At 32.9% G+C, this 19,901-nt stretch overlaps 1 pseudogene across 1 annotated transcript in view; it reads left to right on the plus strand.

Annotated features, from left to right (window-relative positions):
- LOC143235517 (neuronal-specific septin-3-like) overlaps positions 1-19,901 on the plus strand; it is a 54,333-nt pseudogene that overhangs the window by 17,465 nt on the left and 16,967 nt on the right. Inside the window, exons 3-5 of the transcript XR_013019234.1 lie at positions 1,203-1,358; positions 17,505-17,678; positions 19,554-19,685. The product of XR_013019234.1 is annotated as a neuronal-specific septin-3-like (transcript). The remainder of the gene's footprint in view (positions 1-1,202; positions 1,359-17,504; positions 17,679-19,553; positions 19,686-19,901) is intronic.

The raw sequence follows: 19,901 nt of genomic DNA on the forward strand, positions 1-19,901 counted from the left end.
GTAGATATAATTTTGCAGAATTTTGTATGCAGTTAACAGTATTTTAAATTTGCTGTTAACTTGTGAAGTATTTCATTTATGTGATTATTTTGGTCTTAGATTAATACTTAAAACTTAAGTTTCTTCAGAAGTTCAAAGGTAAATAGAATGTAAGTTCTGACTGAAAATAGCTATGTAATTTTGTTTTCACAAATTGAAATGATAATTCAGTTATATTTTAACTTAGAATATATTTTCTGAATTCTTAACCTCTAAATATGTGATCTTAAAATTCGACATTGCAAAGCACTGTCAAACCATAGTCTTCTTTGCCACTCTGTTCAGATGATGGTGAACTATACTTTTCATGTTAATTAACAAGCTCCATTTTTTGTCACTAGTACAACAGTAGACCCATTACAGTAAGCAAACAACTAAGACTGAAAACAAGTATATTATTAATAATATATTAAATGACCAAAATATCCTTGTATATACTTGTATCAGAAAATTCTTACAGATCTGTCAACAAAATGGATGTTGTTAGAAGCTGTCTGGAAATCTAGAAGTATTCTTATCTATTTTAATCAGATGTTTATATGTAAATCCTGATTTTGAGCTAATGTTTCGTACTGACTTCTTAAAAAAATGTTTTCTCAGATAATTCACATTATTTTTCAGTACTTTAATAACAACAAACATGAAAATGGAGTTTAATTCCAAGATTCTCTTTTGACACTTTTTTTCTAAAAGGCATGATCCATTCTTACCTTATTAATGGACTGATTCTACAAGTAATAACTCTTGCCATTTGTGTGAAACCATTTCCTTTCATTTATAAAATACAAATATTTTATAAAATTAATGTAAGATTTGTCTTTATAAAGAAAAGATATTCTTAGAAATTTGGAACTTCATCCTTAATTTCCTTTATCCTTATCTGTTATTTTGTAATAGTTATTTCATTATGAATATTCACACTATATTTGCATGAACTTTTTTTTCTTTATAAATCTTCAGAATTGAAAAGTTTTGTTTACATCTGTCATAGTAGAGATGAAGTTTTTGCCAGTTAAAAGTAACTTTGAAATGTCAAATTTATTTTCTTGTATGTCTCCAGATTGGGTATGTTTATGCATGTGCAAGAGTTTTATCAGTGTGAGTAGATGTTTTGTTATTGTAAGTATAAATAACTGCTATAATTTGATTAATTTGTTTTTCAGTTTTAAGAGAATCATTTCTTGAAGAGGACAACCAAGGAAGAGGTTATGTGGAATCTAAAAATATTGTGAATGTTATTTGGAAAGTTCTTGGTGTTTTTCTAACACACACAGAGAAAGCAAAAGTATTAGGAAAAGCTGAATATCTTGCTGTTAAAGGTGAATATTACGTAATGTGGAATTGATGTTAAGTTCATGTTTACAAATTGTTTGGTTAAAAACAAAATGCAATTCAGTTCAAACACTGGCTCTTATAATGGGCTATGATGATATTTGGTTACTCCTTCCTTATATCAAGGTGTTCTTCCTTTGCTAAAGAAAGAGTTTACTTCCCAAACCACACTTGCCCACAGTTGAAGGGATAAAAAGTTATGCAAAAAGGTTATAAGGCAATAATTTTAGTTTTAAAAGTATCATTGAAGAACCTTCATTTCTTATTGCACTAACTTTGAGTGTGTGAAAAAGTTAACTTCAAAGTTAACTTTGATTTATGTATTGATTGCAAATTAGAAAAAGAAATTAAATTAAATTTTCTTGTCAAGACCCTCTAAAATTTATTATCCTGGTACATTAGTTTAATTTTTCTTTCTTTTTTTCAAGTTACAGTTTAAGTGTCACTTAGTTTTCTTGTTACCTTATTTTTGATTTATTAACAACATTTTTTCAATATTTTATACAGATATAATTGTAATGTTTAATGTAACAAATTATTTCTATAGATGTGTGTTGAAAACTCGTGTTCTTCTATTTTTTTCATAACTATATAAATGCTTTTTCTTTCAAACATGTGTTAAAGATCTGTCCAATGTATTTTTTTAATTAAAACCACATGTGTTAAAATAACATTTTTACAGGTCAGTATCATATTCTGATGTATAAAAATGGAAAAATCATTATTTATTTGGAGAATAAAAATAAGATTTTAAATACCTGTCCTTTTTTGTAAAAAATGGAATATCTTAAAAATGAAATGTTATCTCTGTAAAAAAAGCCATGTTTATTTTTTTTGCTGCTAATATTTGTTAACTGAATGAGGGGGAATTGGTAGAATCTTTGTGTCACACTAAAAAGAAAGAACAAAAAGAAAATCAAATGAAATTTTGTTTTTCAGAAAATTGTAAAATCTTTGTTGAATTGACCTTTTACCAACAAAATAGGGAAAGATGGGAGAATTATGCATAACTGTTTTTAATATGTAGTTCTTTTAAGTAGCACTATCAAAAGTCAAAGGAAAAATCTATAAACTTTTTTTATATTATAATGAATATATTTTAGATGAAATCTTGTGTGAACTGAACAGTTGTCTAGAATAACCATTTTATAATTTTGCTCAAAAAGCATTTTTCTTTCAAGTATTTTGTTGTTAATTATTGTTGTGTGTACTGCCAGACATTCTTCCTTGCTAGTGTATGAGATGAGCACAAAATGTGGATACATTTGACTCCAATTTTTTTGGTTACAGAACTCTAATTCTGAGAAATGGCCCATTCTGAAAGCATTGTTCATCATTATATGTTAATGAATAATGACAACAAAAGGCTTATTTTGTGTCATTTAACTGTGATGCTTCTGATCTTTAAATAATTTAGTCTGTATCACATTTAATCTGATATACTGACAGAAATGGTGAACCATTTGGTAATTGGCAATGATTGACTAAGCATTTAAAATGTTTTGTTAACTGTCTAAAATGCTTATTTTTTAGTATTATAGTGCTAGAAACAACCTGCCATGTTCAGAATTATTTCTGTCAAGACCAAATATGTATAGTTTTATAAATGGCTATCACTAGACTTTTCTGTTGTTTTTTGTTTTGTTTTTAAAGAAGACGTCTAGTTATAAGAAGGAATAGTCAATACATTAAGGTTTTCTGTGTTTTATGTGCAAGCTTGTATATGAAAATTTTTTAGAGTGTACTAGAAAAGGTTCATGCAATGCTAATCACCTGAAACAAAGTATTAGATGTATTACTTGGAACAAGAACATCCAAGAATGGGATAGTTGGCAAAATTTTCGTTCCATTTTGTCATTTAACAATATATAGGAAAAGTAGGAAATATCTTTGCTACTTCCGTTATGGCGTCATAGAGAGGTTCATTTTAAACATTTTTCTGTTTTATAAATTTGAATAGTAAGAAGTCTTTTTAATTATTTGTAGCTTTTACTCATGATAAGGAGATGAGTTAAAAAAGAAAAGACTGAAAATTTTCCTTCTGTTAGCAAATATTTTCGATGTTTCTCTTCCTAACCACTATCAAATCATTCAAAACCGCCTGCACTGTGTAGGTTACACAAGTTATGACATCATTTCGTATTTATAACTTGTTTATTGCTTAAATTCAACAAACACTGCACAAGTGTTCGCCTTTCATCAGCACAACGGGTAGTCTATGGGCTTTGATGTTCTTTTTGTTTGGCATAGCCCAGAAATCCCATTGTGTAGCTTTGCGCTTGACCACAAAACAAACAGTGCGTAAGCGTTTATCACAAACTGAATGAATGAAGACCTGAGCAAAAAAAGAAAAATAAATAAAATAAGTAAAATCTAAAATCAATTTATCTTGTTATAGTCGATTTTTATATATTAGGTTGAGGAATAATTCGTGAGCGTTTTTAAATAATTTCATTCAAGCATTACATGCAAGACTATACAATACTTCAATGCATGAACACATTACACCCAAAACATTTATTATGATACTTTATTTCATGTAATACCTAGGTATATAGTATGCATTGTTTTAAACGAAATTGCAAGAAATTAAATGCGAAAAGCAGATGGTGTCGAAAATGCTCGATTTTGTCCACTTGACATTCCATTTAATGAGCTGAAAATGAAAGCAAAAATTAAATACATATGAAAATCAACACACTATCTATTAGAGCAAAAAATTATCTACCAAATGACATGAACTATTTTGCGAAAGCGTTTCATTTATGAATATATTTTTTTAACTTGAAAAAAACGCTCACGAATTATTCCTCAACCCAATGTTTACAAATTTGGATTTATATATTTTGGAATGTATTTTCCTTTGAAAGTGAGAAGGTAATGGCCTTATAATAACAGCCTTCTGTATTACCATGCTTGTTATTGGTAAAAATCCGTTACGATATTGTCATAAAACTAGAAATTTGTTGGAAATACTTCGTTCTCAGTTTCTTATTTGCATCTCATCGTGACCTTTCGTGGTTTTCTTGACCAGCTTCTTACAGTATTGATTTTTCTCTCTGCAAAAATAACCATGTTTACCACTGTTTTTTTTTTTGAAACTAATTATTATTGTACGTTACTTAGCATTTCTTTAGAAAGTGGGTTAAATGCTCTCTTCAATAAATTATCTGAAAAACACACTTTGATTTTACTTTTTTTTTTTAACTTTTATAAAGGTCGTTTGTTTTGACCGAAAACAAAAATTTGATGTAGCCTTTGAGAAAATTGAAGACTGATAGAATATTTTTATTTCATGAACTATAAAACTGAAAAAAGAGAACTACATGAATACCAATATTTTGTAGAGACCGATGTAATCAGTAATATGTATATATGAAAAAAAATCAACCAAGCTTCTAGATGTGTTTGAGGGACGAAAGTTTTATAAATATCCTAAAACCTTTAAAAGTTCTTTACTTTTCTTAACACGCTAGTACCTCACGATAGAGTATCCTGTAAACAAAAGAAGTTCGTGTTGGTGAAATGGTAGAAATTGAGTTAAAAGACTCGTAGAACATAGATGTTAGAAATGTTCAAGTAAATAGCAGTAATTTTTTACAGCAAGGAATTTTGTTCATCAAATGACTTGTAAATCAGTCAGATTAGCATTTAAAATTAAAAACAGTATCAGCAGAAGAATCGTGGGAAGTTTCGAGTTTTAAAGGTTGCCGAACTTTAACACCTCCGAAGGTCACTTTAATTTGAACTCCTCAATGAAGTCTCGTGCCCTGACGCAACATGGAACTTGCGTTATAAAATAGCTGTGTGGGTGTTTCACAAACAGAAGTTGGAATAAGTGTCCGCATGAAAGTATTGAAACTCGTATTTCGAGTGAACTTTGTTCCCTAATAGTGGATCTAAACTAGATATATTGGTGCTGATTTGTGTAAGAAAACAGAAAACAATTGTCATCGGGAGATAGCAAACCTTAGTTTCAGATATGATTTGTTCTGTCTAAAACTAAGGTTTCACAAAATGCGAACAAACAATTGCTTTTTAAAACATTAAGATACACGTCTTCCAAATTTTTGTACTAATTAAATGTCCTTCGGTGAGATAGCTAAAATCCGAAGTTCGATTCTCGTAGTATACACAGCAGAGCCCACTGCAACTTTGCTCTATAAAACAAATACTAATTAAATTGTTTAATTACTTTCCTCTTCCCCTTCCTGATTGCATATCCTAGTTTTGTGACAATGTTTTCAGTCCAGATTTATGCAATTTTTCATGTTAAAAAACATCGCAATGATGTCTTTCGTAGAACTTCATGTAAATATGTGGTACAGTCCTCAAATATAAATATCGAATTTTGTTAGAATTACTTAAAATTCTTTCATTTTGACGTTTAAAATAGAATCGGGAACTATTATTCTATAAAAATAATGGTACAACTCAGCATATAAACATTTATAGGCTTAATGTACAAAATTTAATTGTAAGTGCCTTACGTTTAGAACTTTAGAGCCACATTGATTTATGTATAATTTTGCTATATTTTCCAGGTGACGCCTCGTGAAGAATGTTTACAACAAAATATTCTACTATTCTAGATTTAATTTTATACACATTGTTGACTACTTGTGCTTGCCGCTTAGCATTAGCTGAATATTGTAAAGTTCACAGAGACATGCTTAATTTTATATTACAGTTTTTAGTGAAAACTGATTTATGTAACCATGACTTTTTGCGTACATTTTGGCGCGTCATGGCCAGGCGGTTAAGGCACTTGATTCGGGTTCGAATTCCCATCACCCCAAACATGTTCGCCCTTTCAGCCGTGGGGACGTTATAATGTGACGGTCAATTTCTCTATTCGATGGTAAAAGAGTAGTTCAAGAGTTGGCAGTGGGTGGTGATGACTAGCTGCCTTCCTTCTAGTCTTGCACTAGAAAACAAAACGTTCATTTTTGTAAATATCGCGTTAACTTGGTGAATTTCTTCAAAATTGTTTTATGAAAAACATATGCACTAACTTTTTTTCGTACACAAACTCGACATGCGTTCTAATAATTATTTTTAATTTAGTTCTGTGACACTTTGAGAAGTGTGATTTAAAGAAAATTATATAACGATTTTGCCCATTTAACGGAAACATTGTTTGCTTCTTAGCGCAAGGTTCCATAATGATAATATCTGCTGTGTCACCAGGGGAACTAGAGCCCCCGTAGTTTAGCGTTCAAGCTTACCGTTGATCCACCAGGGGGCTAAAAATCAGTTATGTGCTGTCTTAATAATTTGTAAAAGTTACGTGCATGTAATAATGCGTCATCAGTATTTTCATAGAGCTCTCTCTACTAAAGTGGCATGTAACTTTTTCTCGTTATGTACGTAGATAACATTACATGTTTATGTACGCATACTACATTATAATTTTGGTTAGTGCCATAACAGTGATTATGTGTATGTCTGCGTTTTATACTGCCTCTGTCCTGAGAAGAAGATATACTGAACATTGTTCTCGAAGATTGAACAAAATGTTCAAACGCCGTAAAGAGATTTCTTTCATTAGTTAATGAGTGACGGTGACCTTTATCACAGTAGTTACTTTATTATTCCGGGAAATATCGTTTAGTACTGTCATTTTGTGATAAAAAATAATAAATCTTATTTGTAAATAAATTAATCAGGCATAACGTGATCATTTTTGACGGACGTCAACGTTTAAGAAATGTTTCGTACGCTTACTATAGGGCATACCACTCATGGAATGTATATTGTATCACTTAGTGATATGCATGGACGTTTTATCAGCGAATTCGTAATTCGTAGCGGTGCCTAGTAATTTTGTAATTAATTGTATCTATTAATAAAAATATTCCACGCCTTTTTTACTTCTTTTTTAACATCAAAACATTGCAGTCATTTTGTAAGTATAAAGATTTGGCATGACTTGTTTCGGTCAAATTCGGTAGTTATTGTTTGTTTGTTTGTTTGTTTTGGATTTTCGCACAAAGCTACTCGAGGGCTATCTGTGCTAGCCGTCCCTAATTTAGCAGTGTAAGACTAGAGGGAAGGCAGCTAGTCATCACCACCCACCGCCAACTCTTGGGCTACTCTTTAATTAACGAATAGTGGGATTAACCGTCACATTATAACGCCCCCACGGCTGGGAGGGCGAGCATGTTTAGCGCGACGCGGGCCGGTAGTTATTTATTGGTAGACTGTGTAAAGTTCGGTAAGTTTTTGCGACGTAGTGACCGAGAATGTAACGGAAACGCTACTATTCCGTTTGATTATTGAAGTTACTTAGAGATGTCACAAATTAGTAATTTTCATGAGAGTTCTACACGCGAGAGCTCTATTTACCACGAGTATAAATGACATTACCACGATTCGTCGTAGTGAGTAATTAATGTATAGCACGCGATATGCATTTGTATTCCCACGACACTATTGTGCAAAAAGTATTTTTAAAAAACCAAAAGAAATTATTACGTGAAACGCTAGTAAGTGAGCATAGTGTTTCAGTGAATTTTTATAACTGTTTTATAAATATTCGTTCTTTTCATTGCAGCAGTAATTTAAATTAATTAATCTATTAGGACATTAATCTATGGGCTTCGTAAATACAGCGGAAACTAGCTGTTTTTGAATGAAAATAACACTTTCTTCCGTTCGTGTGTATTCTGGATGGTACGATTCAGGAGAAAGTGAAAAAAAAAATGTCTGGGAGGAAGCGAGCGGATCGACGCTTGAAAGCAGCTGTGAATTATAGGACTGTTCTATAAGCCAACATATATCACGCTAGTGTAGTAACTACAAAATAAAAAATGGTTGTCTAGAAAGCTCGCACTATAATAAGCAAGAACAGTAAGGTGATGTGTAAAGGCTTAATACGTAGCTTTTTATGTACGCTAATAAAATAGTACTGAAATATAAATGCATCGCTAACAAATAAGTTGGTTTGTTTTTCTTGTAATTTATATAATTAAATAGCCTACCAATCTTAATTTGACGTAGCTGTTATGCTACTGCTAGTTTTCTAAATTCCGCTGTGTAGAGGCTGCATTAGGTATAATGTTTTTGTTGCTAAACTTTAATTTTCATAAATCATAGTTTTAAGCTTTGAAAGCAATTGTATCTGCATTCTATTTAGTGAATTCAAGTTTTACTTTGTATTATTACTGATTTGTGGCAGAGTTGTGATTTTGTTTTTGATGTTTATTAAAATTTTTTTTGGATTGTATTTTATAGGACTTTTTATAATTTTACATTTATGTTTAAATGTGGCTTGTGCAGATGCTAAAGTATTGGTTGAAGAACTGTATTCTTTGCTGTTTAACAGTAAATAACCTTATTTCTTCAAATGACTGCTTGTTTTTGGCCATATAATCTCATTGGATTGAACTTTGTTAATTTGTTAAAATTTAGATTTTAGGTAATTAGTACATATTACAAATTAAACTGTTATTAACACTCATTTTTACAAACAAACCCAAATACTCATACCTCAAGTTTTCACTGTATACAGTAATTTAGTCATTAAACAGGGTTAAAAATACAACATTATATTGATTTCTGCTGTGAACATTTACTCTTTAGGATGTGAATAGTTATTTCTCTTATCAGTGTTGTAGTTTGTATCAACTTACTAATGTAGACAGATATACCCATGATTCCCAGGAGGAAGTGACAGTTTTCTCAGAATCCCAGAGCTTATCTGACATTGTACCCCTTGAAAAAGTTTTGAGTAAAGCCTTGTACCATTATGTCTAGGACAAAGTCACAGTTTTAGTGGGATAAAAAGTCTTAGGTCTGTTAATACAGCAGCATATTCGGTATAATACAGAACACATTATAATAGTGTGCATATAAGTTAATAATGTGGTTAAAAGTATGTATACTTTAAGCATTAGCTTTAAAGTAATTCTATTATGTGTTGTTAGCTAGTAAAATCAGTTTTACTTTTTGAGGCTATTATCTTGTAAAAAAAATGTCAGATGATACTAAAATATTTTTCTGCCAAATGTATTTTTAAGAATTGATAAGTTTATGGTACTACACATGAATGTTGTTAACCTCACAGTTCCTTATGTAGGTTTAGTTAATTTGTAACTTTAGTATTTATAGAATCTATCTTGAATAAGTACTGTATGTTTAATTCTGTGAAACTTGTGCTTTATACACTGACAATTTTATAAAATGTGTAAATTTATTTTTCTCATCATGTCACATTATCTTTAACCTCATTTGATTATGAAATTGGTTGTCAGTGTGTTTTCCATCAAATTCTGTTTCACTACTTTGTGTTGCAAAATGTTATTTTAAAGTGAGTATTCATCATTGTTGCTAATGTGAAATTTGGAGTGCTTTGGTTATTCCTGGTTAAAAGTGACGTGTTATTCTCTGGCAGATTGTTACTTCTTGATGAAGAGTTTCCACAATTGACAAATTTTGAAATTATTAATGTGGGAAACTATTGTTTTAAGTAATTTATGAAATTATTTTAGCAAGTTTAAACATGCCTCAAAAAGGATCATTGACCATTGTTGAGGTTTGTGATGTTGTCATTGTCCTAGAAGCATATTGCTTTTTCTTTTTCCAGAAGCCATTCAAGCTTTCAAAAGTGCTACACAGTTATGGCTCAGATGGTAAAACATGAGATTCTGGTAGGTGTAATATTGCTGATAAAAAAAAATCACTTAAACTGTAAATGTTTTTTAAAAATTATTTTTAAATTTACTAATTTCAGATTTCAAACCAGAAGTATGTAAAAATAGCTTTACAGATTTATCTTTGCCACCTATAAGTTGCTGTCCAGGCCTTTTGTCTCTCATAAATCACTGTCCAGATATTTTATCGAAGAGTAGAACTCATCAGTTGATGAAAGGTCTTCTGGCCAATGATTCATAGGAGACAAAACACAAGCCTCTAATGCTGTTGAAATTCCAAATTATTTGCAACTAGATTGTACAAATTAAGAAGAATGTGAAAAATATCTGCAGTTTAAGTGATTGTAACATATATAGTGGGCTTATTAGTTATGCAATTTGTACTTTACTTTAAAATCAACAACTACTTTAAAGTTCTCATACAGAACTCTTTACATTTTTAATAAATCACTCATGATAAAAAATAAACACAGATTATCTTCTCTTATAATAGCAATTATCAATACAGACCAGAGTTAGTAGTGTATGCACTGCTAATGACAGACGTGTACATGTATTGTTTACTGACTATTCAAAAGACTTGGCTAGATGTCGGTTTCCATCAGAAACACGATTTATCGGATCTGTATAGGAAATGATTAATTTTAATGGTCTGTGTACAAGTGTAAGTTTTAACAATATGTAATTTAACCACTAAAAAGGACTACTTGGGCAGAATTTCAAAACTGAAATTTAAGTTGCTTATGAAAGGAATCTCTTAAAAGTTCATTTCACACATGTTATGATGAAAACTCAAAGTGCATGTATTTATACTTTTATAAAACACTTATATATATATTTTTTTTTACAGTTAATTATGAATGCATCCTATAAAGCCATTACAGCATGTCTCAAATTGTTAATCTGCTCTGATTTGATTTCTCATAAATATCTGAATATATATAATCTGTTTGCATCATTCTCAATATTGGTGTGTGCTTGAAAAGGAATTTATATTAAAACAATCAGAATTATAGAGTGAGAAAGATTTTTATGATGTTTGAAGTTCATTGTACTGAGTTTAACACATGACCATATTCGAAATCAGTAATTAAGTCACATTGGAAATAAAAAATTTTTTGAAAATTTGTAGCAGTTCAGAAGTTACTTTTTAGGGTCATTTTGTAATAGTTATCCACATGTTACATATGTATCAATGAAATATTGTTCCCAATATAAAAGCTAACAAACACTGCCATGCAAGTGCTGTTTGTGCTAGTGATTACTAATCATAGAATTAATATTTCAGGGAAAAGATTTTAGAAAAAAGTGAATATTTCCTTAACAAAATGTTTATGGTAAGTGCTGCGTGGGAAAAGTGCTTGGATTGTACTCTTTAGTCATACAGCCTGGCGTGGCAGGTGGTTAAAACACTCAGCTTGTAATCTGAGGTCTGTGGGTTTGAATCCCCGTCACACTAAACATGCTCGCCCTTTCAGCCATGGGGGTATTATAATGTGACAGTCAGTCCCACTATTTATTTATAAAAGGATACCCCAAGAGTTGGCAGTGAGTGGTGATGACTAACTACCTTCCCTCTAGTCTTACACTGCTAAATTAGGGATGGCTAGTGAAGATGGTCCTTGTGTAACTTTGTGTGAAATTCAAACCAAATCTTTAGTCGTACACAACTCATTCCATTGAAAGTATTTAATATACTGAGCTCACAATTTTCATAAATTTAAACCATTATAAACTGTAATGTTTTTTATATATTAAAAGTGGCACTGTTTATTGGAGGAAGACAGTTTTTAAGAACTTTAGTTTCGGTGTAATACATTTAAAAATCCCATCAATGAAGATAGAATCAAACCCTCCCATACATTCCCAGTGAATATCATGTTTTAGTTGTGAGGAGAGTGCCTTTATTTTAAATTCTGTTCTATTATAAAAAAAATGATTGTTTACACATACAAGTTATTTTTTATAATTGTCTGAACCTTTGTTAAATAAGCAAAATCACAAGAAAGGACTGCATTAAAAATGGCAAATCCAAACCTCTGACTAATTATATTAATTATAACTTAAGAAACTGAAAGAAAAATAAATCAAACAAAAAATGCTGCACTAATCTAAAAGTTTCCAGGATACAGGCTGTAATTTGGAATTTAAAATGTACCCTCTCTGATGTTTCCATTGTCAGCGGTTCAGTCACTCAAAAACGTCATGTCGTGGTTCATTGACGTGTGCTCATTGTGGTGGTAATGACCTTGATGCCTACGAGTGTGAAACGGACCCTCATTGCATCAATTGCAATGGCTCTCACCCATCATACTTTTGCTCTTACCCTAAATGGTTGGAAGAAAAAGAGTTGCAACATTTGAAAATGATTCATAACATTACTTATCCTGAGGCTCGCAAGTTGCTGTCCACCACTTCATCTAGGACATATGCTGCTACACTTCATTCCACTACTGTGCCTCCAATAGAATCATTCTCAAAACAAATGAAGTCTTCTTACCTCCATGGTTAAAAAGGTTGATGAATAAACTTCAACACCCATCTCTGTCCCTTCCATACATTCTAACAAATTCCAAGATCCTCTTCCTTTGGTTTTGGGTACAGGTATTTCTTTGGATACATCTTCTTTCACCCCATGTCCTCAATCGCTAGAATCCTCTTCTAACAGCAAAGACCTGCCCAATCGACCTAGGGCAGGATCCATGGCAATTGATAACCTCCCTCAAATAAAGACAGTAAAAAAAAAAAAGGTCATAAACAGAAGGGTTCTCCACCCAATTTGCCAACACATAAATAAAAATGGCCACCTTCATAGAATGGAACTGTCATGGTTTACTTTATAATCTGGATGACATCAAAAGACTGATTGTTTCCTACTGTCCTGTATGACTCTCCTTACAGGAAGCATTTCTGAAACCTGCCGATACAGTCACCTTTTGGCAGTTTTCTTTATACAGAAATGACAGGCTGTGTAATGGATGAGTGCATGGAGGGGTGGTACTGTTGGTTGATCAGCATGTGCCCACCCTGTCTTTGCCACTCAACACATCCTTGGAGGCCATAGCTATCCATGTTTCCTTGGGTCATACCATCACTATTTGTTCTCTCCCCCTGTCACGTGGAAAGACCTATGATCAATCGGACCTTGATGCTCTCATTGAACATTTGTCGTCTCACTTTTTAATCCTCTGGGGAAGTGCTGATGTTAATAGGAGGGGTTGCTCCATAGAGCATATGCTCTCTGATCACAACCTTTCTCTTTACAGTACTTGTTCTTCTACTTATTTTCATGCACCTCGTCAGTCCTTTACTGCTATTGACATCTCAATTGGCTCTCCTTCACTATTCTCCCATTTTTCTTGGAGGGTTGATAATAATTCATGAGGCAGTGATCATTTTTCTATAATTTTGAGAGAGATTGGCCTTGGTCAGTGTCACCTGACCTGCATGTCCCAGTGGAAGTTGGATCAAACAAACTGGCCTTCTTTCACTGCTCTTGCAGAACTTGATTTTGTCATTTTCTATAAGCCATCAGTAGACAACTGTGTGGCAGCAGTAACTGACTGTATTATATAAGCGGCTCAGTGCATTCCTAAAACCTCGACACGTTTTCCATGATATCTTCATCCGTGGTAGAACCCTACCTGCCACATGGCATGGAAGGCTCAAAAACGGGCCTGGGATACTTTACGTAGGTATCCCACACTCTCGCACCACATCACTTTCCAACAGCCCTGTTCACATGCTCAGTGAATGAGATGTCAAAGCCAGAGGGAATCTTCGATTAAGTTCACAACCAGCATATCTTCTACCACCAGTTCCAAAGTTGTGGGACAAGATTCGAGAGGTCAGTGGGCAGTATAATTCTGTCCCCCTCTCTATCCTGCTCTCTGATAGCCAAGAAGTAGGTGATACCTGGAGCATCACTGATACTCTAGGTGAAAGCTTTTACTGGTATCTAGCACTTCTTCCTCCACCTTCTTATCCATCAAAACTCAGGCAGAGCGATCACCTATCGAGCTGAATGTCTCTATGACTATAATCGTCCCTCTACACTGGTAGAACTCAAACTGGCTCTTCATTGGTCTGGTAGTACATCAGTTGTACCTGATGATGTACACTATGAAATGCTGTGCTATCTATCTTCTGCTTTTCTTACTATTATTCTGATTGAGTTTAACCAGATCTGGCAGGAGAATGTTTTTCGTGATGCCTGGTGCCAGGCTATTGTCCTACTTTTCTCTAAGCCTGGAAAGGATCCCAAGATTCTAACTACCATCCAATTGCTTTGACAAGCTGTCTCTATAAGACCTCAGAGAGGATGGTGAATGCTCATCTTGTTTGGTTTCTCGAATCACACAACCTCCTCTTGCCCAACAAGCGTGGGTTCTGACTACATGCTCAACCACAGACCACCTGATTTGACTTGAAATGTCAAACATCAACATCTTGTATGAATATTCTTTGACATTGTGAAGGCTTATGATACAACATTGAGGTATCGCATTTTGTGAGACCTCCATATATATGGGTTACGTGGCCATTTTCCCAATTTTATTAAAAAATTTCTAATGAACAGGAGATTCCAACTTTGTGTGGGTTCAACACTTTCCCATTCTTTTCTACAGGATATTGGAGTCTCTTAGGGCTGTGTTTTGAGTGTGACACTTTTCAATATAAAGATTAATGCCATCACTGAACAACTCTCTCTCACTGTTGCAAACGGGCTTTATGTCAACGACTTTCACATCTCATGTCAGTCGTGAAACATGAGGTATATTGAGTGGCAGCTACAGACTGAAATTTACTGAAAATGGGCCACGGCAAACGGCTTTAACTTTTCTCTCTCTAAAACTCTTTGCATGCACTTTTGCTGCCGACAAAGTATTCACCCTGATCCTGAACTCCGTAACAGCAAAGTTGTGCTGCCTGTGTTCCCTGAGACAAAGTTCTTGGGGCTTATTTTTGACCATAAGCTGACCTTTATGCCACACATCAAGCAGCTACAGATCAAATGTACAAGAGCACTGAACATCCTCCATGTCCTCTCTTCCACCACCTGGGGAGAGGATCGATGTTCTGTGCTAAAGATATATCGTGCTCTTATTCATTCAAAACTTAACTATGGATCACTGGTCTATGGCTCTGCCATGACTTAGGCCTTATAAATGCTGGACCCCATTCATCATCAAGGACTTCTATACATAGAATCTCATGAACCTTCTTTGCACCTCTGCCATTTGCAACTGTCTTTACTATATGCTTCGAAACTTCGTTCCTTACCAAAGCATCCCACCTGGGATTGTGTTTTCCTTCCTCAGTGGGCCATACTCTTTCAGAATAGACGATCTGCCATTGCTCCTTTTGGCCTTTGTATCCAGGTGCAGTTGGATGAATTGGGTCTGTCCTTGGATAACGTTGCTGTAGCCATTGGTCAGCCCATTCCACCATGGCTTTTTACAGTCCCCAAATGTGACCTATCTTTCAGTCATTTAAGAAAAGCAGACACTCCTGATTGGTAATACTGTCTGTTATTTGCTGAACATCTTTTGAACCATCCTTCCATTCCTATTTATACAGATGGTTCAAGATCAGGTGACTGTGTGGGCTCTGCCATGGTTTGTTGTGGTTCAGTGGTTGTGTGCAGAATCCCCTCTACAGCTTCTGTGTTCTCTGCTGAACTATATGCCATTTCTCTTGCCCTGGATCACATAGAAGCTAAGCAGTATTCAAACTGCACTATTTATACTGACTCGCTTAGTTCTCTACTGGCCCTGGAATTGCTTCACGTTAGTTAACACCCTGTTCTTGCTGATATTCAAAACTGACTAGCCCAATTATCTTTAACATCTACTTCTATCCAGTTTTTCTGGATACTGGGCCATGTTGGTATTCTTGGGAACGAGCTCGCTGATGCCGTAGCAAAATCTGTCTGCTCTGGAATTATTACCACTGTGCCTGTTCCATACATGGACTATGGTCCTTTATTTAAGGCTTGGCTCTGTGCTAGTTGGCAGTCGACTTGGAATGAGCAAGTCTTGCTTCTGTAAGGATCGGAAAGAGGAAGTTGTTCTAATTAGATGATGCATTGATCACAGTTTTATAACTCTTTGTTTTCTTTTATCTGGAATGGATGCACTATTGTGTAGTCTGTGTGATACTCGGGTCACAGTAAACCACATTTTACTTTCTTGCCATTGTTATGACTCTCAACGACGGCGCCATTTTTACCATATTCTGTCCCGGGGTTTGTCCATAATGGTAGACAGTGTTATTGGTGATTGTGACATTGTCCACCTTGGAAATGTTTTTAGTGTTTTAATTTATAACTTAGACCTTTTTAGTGAGATTCCCTTTTAAGAATCAAAGTCCATCTAGTTTGATTTGAAATTAGAAAATGGCCGTAAAGTCGATTAACTCAAAACCAGGACTGGAAAAGCCAACTTCAGGTGACTAATGCTGCTGTTTGAACTACCCATTTGAACCTCCCACTAGTCATCATGGCAAGCTATTATTAAAATTTTGCTACAAGTCTTTTTAAAACTTTTAATACTTTTTGAAAATGGCCATAACATCAAATAACTCGGAACCAGGACTGAAAAAGCCAACTTCAGGTGACTGACGGTGGTGTTTGTACTTACCTGTTAGTCTTCCTGGTGAGTTATGATAATTACAGTTATGCAACAGAAAGTTCTCTACAACTTGTATGACTGTAGTTTTTCTCTTAATGTTGTAGACTAGATGTTTTTTATGTTTGTTTTCTAAACTTTGTTTTATTTTACCTTAATTTCCTTTTATACATTTCCTAATTTTACTTTAAGTTTTTACTGGATGTTTGGCACAGATAGCCCAGCTGCTTTGTGTCATAAAACACCAACCAACCACAACAGAAAGGTATGATAATTACTATTAAAAGAGGGTAAACCATAAACTGGAAAGGCAAAATATTTTCTTTTATCAAAAATATTTACATTGATATCCTTCTCAATTAGTTTAATTTTTAAATATAAATAATGTATTTCTGTATTAGATATTGAAGTATTTTCAATTTCTAATTCTGCTGGATAAACAGTGTTAATGAAATTATTTCAAAATATTTATACTAATTAGATCATCTGTATATCTGTAAGTTAAGGTAAAAATATCTGGTTTTGTGTAGTTTTTAATAAATATATTCTCATAATAGTAATGATATAAATTTGCTATACAAGTAGAGCAGTTAGATCTCATTGAACACCTATTACTTGTTTATGCCAATTCATTATAGTAAGAAAGATGATTCAAACTTATTTAAACAGTGATATATTTTATTTGCTGTAAAGTTGTTATCATTAGATTTGTCAAAATTTGTTACAGTTGATTTAACCTTTAATGTATTTTGGATTGATATATAAGTTGTAGGAGTTTAATGTAATTCATTTATTATGAAGTTTTAAAGAAATGAAGATAGTATCTGCTAAAGTGCAGTCTTACTCTCAGGTTTGTTGAGTGTGGAGGACTTCATTACCATCATGGCAGACACACTAGCTGAGACAACATACTGGGGAAATCTAAAGACAGAAGTTGCAGGATATGTTGGGATAGACACATTACAAGAACAAATTAGGAAAAAGGTCCTAAAACGAGGCTTCGAATTTAACATCATGGTGGTTGGTGAGTGGGTCATGTAACAAAGTTGTTTTTTTTTAATTCAGAGTTTTTGAAAATCACATGTGACATGGTCCAGTAATGCAGGCTAACCTTCTCAATATGGTAATCTTAAAATTACTTATTTAGTCGAACTGCTTCTAAGTTGAACATCTACACCTTTGTAGAGTGATGTGAAAGTAGATTCAAAACTATATCTTCAGTACTTAATGTATGAGTAGTTACTCTAGGCTTAAGGAAGATCATAATATGACATCATCAAAAATGATTTACCATACATTTTTTAAAACATTTTTTTTCATGATTTTATTAATAATGCTGGTGCATATGGAGCACAGTATTTGCAAAAAATAAAAAATCAAAGGTTTCTATCTTATTTCAATGGTAAAATTTTAAAAGCTGAAAATGGATTTAGTTAATGTGAGCAATCATTTTTGTGGTTTCAGTATTTCTATTGCTGTTACATGTACTAGTTAAGAGTATGTACTCATGATACTTTAGTTCTTTTGTAGATTAGTATGTTATAAACATGACAGATTGTTAATATTTTCAAATAAAATATTTCAGTTTTATCATTTTTATTTTCCTGCTGATTGATGAGTACAGTGTTTTTCTGTATGATAAAGCTATCCTTTCTCTTTGTAAAAAGTTTAGTGGTCAACATTTTTTAAAATTCTGTTTAAAATTAATCAGCTTGTTAACATATAGGAAAGAGTTTGTTTGAAAGTCATTATTAGTGAGTAAAATATTTGGTTACACACAGTAGCGTAACTATGCCAACGCAGTGGTGTTAGAGCCTGCATCTGAATAAAAATGAAAAACATTGGAAATATATAAACATTTATGCAGATGCACAACATTAGTTTTTGAAGTATTAAAAAAATTGCCAAAAAACAGTCAAAAAATATCAGTTGTGATACTTGTATGTCTGAAAGTGGTTCTGCATTAAACGTTGCTGTAGACCTTTATATTTATGTTAATTGAATGTAATGCTCATTATAGTGTTTTATATATGTTAAAGAAATAGTGTAAGTATTTGTACTATTATGTTAAAAAAAACATAAAATATATTAGTATAATATATTTATAAATGAGAGTATGTGACAGTCTTTAGCCCTGCAAGAATTGTGTTAAGCCATATATTGGTAGGCTTTGCAGTGCTAATTTCTTTTATTTACTTTTATGAAGTGTTTGAGATTAGAGGAGGTGTATCTTGACCATTGATTGGTATGTAGCTGGAGAATGGAATGTGTTGTATGATTTTTATCTGTTTGTGAAATTGTGTGTATGGCTGCTTCTCTAACATTCATTTAGGTAATATTTAGTGTATGTATGCATGTGTGTCATGTGCAGTCATATGTAATTTCATTGGGGCCAATGTGTATCTTTGTTTGCAACTGGAAATATGAAATATTAGTTTCACATCCTCAGCCCTAGTTCTTACTTTGTAATAGGATGTTCTTTTTGTGAAATTTTATTCATGAGTTTTTTCAAAAATTGTACTGACAGCAAAAAAAAAAAAGGTTTTTAAACAAAAAGAAATTATAAATTGTAGAGAGATGAGGTATAATACCAAATAACTACTTGCAAATCTTTAAAATTACAGGAAAAACATTCAGTCAACATACAAATTATTTTGTATATATAACTTAGTATATATACAGTAACATACGTTACACTAAGCCTTTTTATACAGATCAATGAACTTGCACAACACACACACTCACACATACACACCTCTCTTAATTTTGGTACATGTATAACATTCATTAATATTAGATTTATTGGGAGAGACATTTTTCCCCTTTATATGATAACAATTAGCTATCTGTTGTCTATTCTAGTTTCTCATTTCTTAACTCTGTTTATACATCTCTTCAGGTAGGAGTGGGCTAGGTAAGTCAACCCTGATCAATACTTTGTTCAAAGCCAATGTGAGTCTGCATTCTCATTCTAGAAGTGAGGAGAAGGTTGAGATTCCAAAGACAACCCATGTGAAATCTGTTAGTCATGGTAAGAAGAGCTGATTAGTTTGTTTTTTTAGTCTTAAAGAAAAAATTTTAATATTAATTTTCTAAAACATTTCACTTGGTTGTTTACTACACTTTGTAAATAACCTCATCTTTTTACGTTATAAATTATTTGAAGCAAATAATATATTCATATGTAAGTGTGTAACCAAATATGTTTTCAAACAATTTAATGTTTTTATATGAAATAGTTCATTAA

This window comes from Tachypleus tridentatus, chromosome 12 (genome assembly GCF_004210375.1).
Source record: "Tachypleus tridentatus isolate NWPU-2018 chromosome 12, ASM421037v1, whole genome shotgun sequence".
NCBI classification, from domain to species: Eukaryota; Metazoa; Arthropoda; class Merostomata; order Xiphosura; family Limulidae; genus Tachypleus; species Tachypleus tridentatus.